The sequence below is a fragment of the Pteropus vampyrus genome, unplaced genomic scaffold (assembly GCF_000151845.1).
Source record: "Pteropus vampyrus isolate Shadow unplaced genomic scaffold, Pvam_2.0 Scaffold14, whole genome shotgun sequence".
Classification (NCBI taxonomy): domain Eukaryota; kingdom Metazoa; phylum Chordata; class Mammalia; order Chiroptera; family Pteropodidae; genus Pteropus; species Pteropus vampyrus.
The window spans coordinates 7,454,847-7,462,381 of record NW_011888795.1 but is presented as its reverse complement, the minus strand read 5'-3'; the positions used below and the strand labels follow the sequence as shown (position 1 = coordinate 7,462,381).

Here is a 7,535-nt window from a genome sequence, read left to right as displayed (position 1 = left end):
TGGGATGGTATCTTATGTGACATTAGCCAATTAGAACAGCCATTAGGCTTGTCAAGGAGATGATTCAACCCACTAATGAATGACAGTCAAGGTTCCAGGATGCGACTACATGCAAACCCAATGGAAACCAAGTCCAATGGGAGAGGTAGGCAGTGAAAGTGAATGGAAGAGTCAAGGGAGCAGGGAAATCAAATCCTGGCAGAAATTACCTTTTGTTCCTTGTAATCAGAACTGGCTTTTAGGTGATTTTTTGAAACAACTGACACTTTGAGAAGAATGGCATAAATGAAACCTTGAGAATCAGAATTCTTAAGAATTAGATGTCATGAGAGTGAGAATTCCATTTGGTAATTTATATTTTGTCCTAAGCTCTTTTTCCTGGAGCCTTCATTTCTGACAGTACTCTTTGTTTTTTTAGTATGAAGTATGGTAGCATCAATATAAACATCACTGCCTTGCTGTCTCCCCCACTCACAGAACTGAGTCAGCGCCTACAATTGCCCCATCAGACCTTTATCTCTTCAGTTAGGCACTGACATTGCTGGGTTCCTTTTTGGAACTGTTAATACTTCTATTTACTTCTATTTCGTTGTGTAAGAATGTCAATTGTAACCTAATCATGAGAGGCAGTCCACTTAGAGAAGAGTGAAGAGAGACTGACAATTTAAATATGGACAGGATGGATCTGGTAACAAAGTACTGAAGAAAAGAGTCTAGGGAAGCTGAAACTTTGCGGATGTAACCAGAGGCAGGATTCAGAGCGAAATTTCTTCTTTGTAAATAGGTTGAGGCCTCCATTCTCTTGCTACCTCTGACCTCTTCAATATCACCTCCTCAGAGCTCCCTCTAATTGTGCTTATTGTCATAATTACTCAAGATGTCTTTGGGACTTTCCTCTCACTGTGGCCCTGAGCTGTTATTGAGGGAACACGTTATTGAGCTTTTTACCAATTTATAGCTATGCTTTCCAATTAAATCGTAGGAAGATCACCCTAAAGTAATAAACTCATTTATTTATTTGGCCTTAAGTGAAGTGGGGACTACAGAAATCTTCTTGCCCAACCTTCTTATTTTTATAAATAAGGACGTTAAGGCTCAGAATGGAGGAGTGATTTATAGTAGGATCTACAAGGGTAGATCTTGGTATCCAGAAAAATGTCAATCACTGATGACATTGAATAGATTTGACATTCTTAGTGATTAGATGATACATTCAGTGTTACCTTCTCCAATGACAAGAACCTACGGTAGAATGCAGTAACCTCAGTATGCACATTGCAGTCATTTATGTGGGATAGCAGATGAAAGAGCCCAGGGAGAACCTTTCAGATCCTAACCATCACAAGAATTCAGTGATGCAAGGAAAAGGTATGAATGATCATCTCAGCAACATTCTCATTTTTACCCACTGAGAGGGAAGTGGCTGCGTAGTCTGCCCAGGCCAACCTGGGAGACTTGAGGATACAAGTGACGTGGTAATAAGTTTCTTAAATTAAAACTTGTGCCAGGAGGGAGGGAGACAAATGAGTCAAAGAGGCAATGACTAGAAATTGTCTTTTCTCAGGAAAACCTGGTCAGGCTTGGGTCATATCAAAGTCAATCAATCAATCAAAGATATCATTACATCAAAAAATATAATAACCTGTAAGTACATAAATATACAAGGTTTTTCTTTGCAGTAAATTTTGTATAATAGCCAAAATGCTCATAATGGAGCATCGGTCAATCAATTCTGGCAGCTTTAACAGAATAGAATATGATGGGAGCAGTAATCAGGAGAATGTAGTTCTATATTCATCAACATGAAAAATTTCTGTAAATTTTAGTGAAAAATGTTATATCATTTACCTAAAATATATGTGCTTATATGTTTAGGGAGATCTCTGTAAAGAATTCCAACAAAATCTTAGCAGTAGTTACTTCTAGAAGCTTAGTATTTTGTTCTTTTAGATTTTTTCATACTGTTCTATATTTCTTGAATTGGCTACATAAGATTTTCTATTAATTGGAAAAACCAATAAAGGCATTTAAAATTTTTTTTTCATTTGTTTGTTTGATCACTCTTTATGAGAGCAGGTTACCTGGAGAGAGGAAAACCAGGAGAGGAATTGGGGTTTGTCATACCCGTGAGGGCCAGAGAGAAGCCTCAGCTATAAACCAGAAGTAGGTGTGATTACTCCTATTTACAGACCTGTACAAGGAAGCTGGGGCTTTCCAACCGCATTCTTTCCTTCTTTCCATTGGGTATTCTGCCAGACTGCTTGACTTTCCAAGTATGCGATATTTTAAATTTTATGCCTTTTTATCTGCCTAGAATGGCTGGACAACTTCCGTAAGTATTTCAAGTATCACCTTCACATTGAAAACTTCATGGGTTCCTCCAGGTGGATGTGAAATTGCAAATATTTGTTTATACATCTATAAGCTAGATTGTGGATGTCCATGGTAACAACCATGGTAATGGCAGTTATCCCTGTGATCCTAACTGTGGAAGCATCAGAAAAAGCACCCTCTGGTACTAACTGCTGTGGACAGTAGTAAGACAGGATATGAAATACTGCAGAGTAGCAAACATCTGGGGGCCAGATTAGTGGTTATGCTGCCCAGACCTCGTGCATGGTAGGAAAAGAAAAATGCTCAAAATTTCAATTCCCACTTTAAATAAAATGTTTAAACAGTGAAAAGTCACTTAATATTATCTATAAGTACAAGACTATTTTTCACTCATGATATTGGCAACGATCAAATAGTTTTGTGACAAAATACATGGGTGGTATTATGGAGAAATAGAAACTTTTGCTGATTGGAGAGTACATCAGTACTTTTGGAAGGCAATTTGGCAATATCTGTCAATTTTTTAAGTCCATTTATTTTCGGCCAAACAGTTAGTTATACTTCTAAGAATCTATCCTATTTATATTCATATACATGTATGAAATGACATGTATACAAGGTTACTCATTGTAGCATATTTTACAATAGCAAAGTTCTAAAATAACTTGAATCTCCATTAATAAAGAAAAGGTTAAATAAATTATTAAACAGCCATGCAGTGGAATACTCTGTAGTCTTTAGAAAGAATAAACCAACTCCAAGTGTACTGGCCTGGAATGATCTCTAAGATATTGTTTTAAATGAAAAAAGGAAAAGTATATACGATCTTTAAAATTGTGAATAAAACAATGTATACATATAGTCTAAGTTAATTTGAGCTACTATAACAACAGAAATTTATTTCTCATAATCTTGGAGGCTGGAGGTCTAAGATCAAAGCGCCAGTATGCTTAGCTTCTACTGACGACCTTCTTTTTGTTTGCTGACTGCTGACTTCTTGTTGTGTCCTTACATGGCAGAAAGAAAGCGAGCCTGCTCTCTGGCCTCTTCTTATAAGGACACTATCTCATTCATGAGGGTTACACCCTCATTCATGACCTAACTATTTCCCAGAAACCCCACCTCCAGTATCATCACCTTGAGGATTAGACTTCAACATAAGAGTTTTGGGGGAAGGACACAAAATTCAGTTTTACATATGTGTTCCATTCAAAGATATACATAAGTGTATTAATTTGCTAGGGCTGTTATAACGAAGTACCCCGGAGTGAGTGCCTTAAACAACAGAAATTTATTTTTCATAATTCTAGGCGCTAGAAGTCTGAGATTAAGCTGTCGCAGGATTGGTTTATTCTGAGGCCACTCTTCTTGGTTTGTAGATGGCCATCTTCTCCCAGTGTCTTCACTGGGTCTTTCTTCTATGTCTGTGTCTGAATCTCCTCTTTTTCTATAGACATCAGTCATATTGGATTAGGGCCCACCCTAATGACCTCCTTTAACCTTATTTACCTCTTAAAGATCTTATCTCTAAATGCAATCACATTCTGAGGTACTGGGGGTTAGGACTTCCACAGATGAATTTGGCTGGGAGCAGGGATGATGCCATTCAGTCCATAACAATAAGGTGCATATATACTGTTTTATATACTTCTAGGCGTCTATAAAACCAATGGTGACCATTTCTGCTTCTTTGGGGAGGGGGTGGGGAGGTACTGTTGGACCAGAAAATGGGCAAGGGGGAAGACACACTTTGCATCCTTTTGTACCTTTTGAAGTATCCTATGCAGGTAACATCTACTTAAAAATTTAATTAGGTAAAAATAAGGGAAAAAATTGGAGTCTCACAATCTTTCCTCTTTGTCTGCATTTTAAAGTTCTTTCTTTACTTTGCTGAAGGTAAATGGTTTATGCATAAAACAAGCCTGAAAGTTCTGGATCTGCATTTTTTTGAGTTTCTCAAACATAGGAAAACATTTGCTTTGTGCCATCCCCAGCAACAACCTGCTGAGACTTGTCCCACATAAACTGCGTAATCTTTGAACAGATTACTTTGCATCCTTCATAAGAAGAGTGGTAGAAATTCCTCTTATGGATCCCCTATCAAAGGCAGTAAAACCCTTTACAGTCAGACCCTGTTACTCTTTTGTTCAAAACCCTGCAAAGGCTTCTTTTTCATTCAGAGCAAAGCAAAGTCCAGCTACAAAGCCACAAAGCCAATGTGATCTGCCCCTCGTTCAACGTGACTCCTCTGTGCTCCATGCCCCTTGCTCACTGGCCCAGCCACTCTGGCCCCTGCTGCTCCTGAAGTGACTGCACCTGAAGCGTCCCGCCTGAAGGCTCTGGTGTAGCTATGGGACTGCTGTCCTCTAGATGTCCAGTGGTCTTCACCTTTAAGATTTTGCTTCATGTCACTTCCTCAAGGACACATACTTACATTGGCCATTGTATTTACTTCTGCAACTTGCCTCCCTCCCTCCACCCCACTCACTCCCTCAGTCCTGATCCCATTTAATGCTCTACCCTTTTGTCTTTTACTGCAGTATCCATTAGCTCTTAATATACTCTATGTTTTTATTGTCTGTCTCCCCCACTAGAATGTGAGCTCCACAAGGGCGAGAATCTTTGCCTATCTTGCTCACATCATGCTTGGCACGTAGTAGGCACTCAGTAAATATCTTGAATGCATGAGCAAATGAATGACAGGTAACAATGTGCCTTTCTTTGTGCCTGAGAAAAGAACTTCTGTGTCCCCAGCTTCACTGACCCTTCTCTCCTGCTCTCCCTCCTCTGTAGTAAAACACAAGCCTTTATTTATTATGATGAAGAACTACTAGAGTAACCTACTCAAGTGTCAGGCCTCCTGCTAGGCATTTGACCTGTTATCATTAATCCTTACAACACCTTGTGATTTAGGTAAGAATATGCTCATTTTACCAGTAAGCCTTACGAATGATAAGTAGCTAGCTAAGGGTTACCAATTAAGCAAGAGCCTCAGGGCTTTACACGGACTTTCTGTCATAAATTGAGATTTTTCTAGGAGTGCCTCTGTCCTTCCTTCATCTTCTCTCTCAGTCACTAAATAACCTGCCCATCACCTTCCTAAAAATAAAATCCGCTTTCCCCTTTAACAGGAATTCAACAAATGAGGGTGGGGTGGTTAACTTAGAGCTGTGCTCATCTCAGATAAATTTCATAATGGAGTCAAATTCATGCAGAAGTTTCATTCAGCAAACATATACGGAACTCCTGCTAGGCCCCTGACAACATGCTGATCTCTGGATTCATAAGATGACCCTCAAGGAGACATAGACAAGCATAAAAGTTACTTCTCAAACTCCACCTCTAGTTTAATTCAAGTTCTCTTGGGCCAGGGCCAACCTGGTCAGTGTTAGCTCCAAATTTGGGTGAGTAATAGAACGTCCAAGGCTCAAGAAGCCTCCATCTTCTTGATGGTCAGCCCTCTTAGTTTATTTCAGATGGTAGTGGGAGTCAGATATAGACATAGACACAGATCCAGACACAGCAGAAAATCCCCAAAATGTCTTTTACCAGGAATGCGGGAATGAAATTTCTTTAGAAGTAAATTCACTTTCTTAATTATGGGTGCCTGGGGCTACAATTATAGATAAAGAGCATTTCCCAGGTCTAAAGTTCTTGCTGCTTCCTTCTCCAACACCCTGTTGGCAAACCTCCTGGGCTGTCAGATTCTCCAGAGGTGGGTGAGGCAGATGGGAAGGAGAAAGACTGACCATGAAGCCTGGAAGTTGAAGGGAAGGGCAGGATGGCAGCCATGAGATGAATTGCCTAGACCCCCTCCAAGGGAGGCTTGCTGCCCGGGTGAGGGACTGACTGGTCAACAGACAGCCTCCAGTGGTCAGCCCTGTCAGACTGCCTCGGCTGCAGAGTGGCTTCACAGGCAGCCACACACTTTCTGGGGCAGCCTGCATCCTGTTGAAGAAGGGCCTGGATGGGACCCCCATAGTAGAGGCCTCACAGCATCCCTGGCCTCACTTTTTCTTGTCCTATAGCTTAACAATAGATTGTCCCCTGTGGTTCAACCCAGAGCTTGGAACGTCCCCTTCCGTAGACAGTTGCCCTGAAATTTATGATTAATGCCCTTATGTTTACTGATCACAAATCTTTATAGCCTAACATTCTTTCCAGACTACGCCTACCTTTGCTCTTGGATTGCTAACACCACCTGAGGATGACGCTGCCAGTAGGAAGGCTCTGTGAAATACAACAGACCCTTGCACCGGAACCATCATGCAGCCCCTGGAATAATATCCAGATTTTTCCTTTAAAACCTTAAGCCGGACTAATAAAGTAAGGCAGTTTTTGAAGGTGTTAATCTGTTGCCTTTTCACATCACCGGTGCTCTGACAATAAACGTTTATTCTATATAGCCCAACTCCTGTGCTGGTCTATTGGCTGAGTGACAACAGCAAGACTTGAATCAGATAGTTGGGTTTTGAAGCCCTTATGGGATTGCCTTCCACACCTCACTGTCTCCTGAACACTCAAAAAAATTTTATCCTCTGGTTTTCTTGGGAGGTTTTGTTCTATTGTTCTACTTCACTTTTCCAAATTTTGAATTTCTGCTTCTCCTCTGGACTTCTCACCAATCATATAAATTCGACTCTCCTTTCACCTGACCTCATGCTGATTACTTCAGAGAGCCCATGCCTGCTGCCTCTTTCACTTCTCCCCTTTCTCTAGACTGCTTCCAGCTGGTCAGTAATGACCCAGTTGATCTCTCTATAGTATTTGTTGCCATTGACCATTCTCTTCTTGAAAATTCTGCCTTGCTTTGTTTCTGTGACATCCTTCTCTGTGAGGTTTCGCTTTCTCCTGAATACTCTTTTTTTGTGACTCATAGATGAGTTTCTAGCTGACTCTCTCGTGATGCCTGAGCATTGCTGTAACCCTGGGCTCTGTCCTGATCACTCTTCTCTCACTTCGTAACACCGTTCTTTCCTGGGTCTTTCATGACTGTGGTTTGCGCACTCTGTATACTCAGAAAGCTGTGCTCCGCACCCTTAGACAGGGGCCTAATGGTCAGCCCCACCAGAGCACCCCTCAGGCAACCGACATCATCTGTCCTTTAAAGCCTGTTCTTAACATAATCAATCCCCATGGGGGGAAAATATTACTGGGACTAAACCAAGCTTGTTCTCTCTCTCAACTCCTGCCATCACTTT

The 7,535-nt window shown here is 40.9% G+C and overlaps 1 long non-coding RNA gene across 2 annotated transcripts; it reads left to right on the top strand.

Annotated features, from left to right (window-relative positions):
• The first annotated feature begins 1,248 nt into the window (after positions 1-1,248).
• Positions 1,249-6,702, top strand: LOC111733391. Of its 2 annotated transcripts, none has more exons than XR_002777970.1 (3): positions 1,249-1,368; positions 2,077-2,163; positions 6,499-6,702. It is a non-coding gene; the product is annotated as an uncharacterized LOC111733391 (long non-coding RNA). The 2 variants fall into 2 exon arrangements; XR_002777971.1 differs by having other exon boundaries at positions 1,249-1,475.
• The last annotated feature ends 833 nt before the right edge of the window (positions 6,703-7,535 follow it).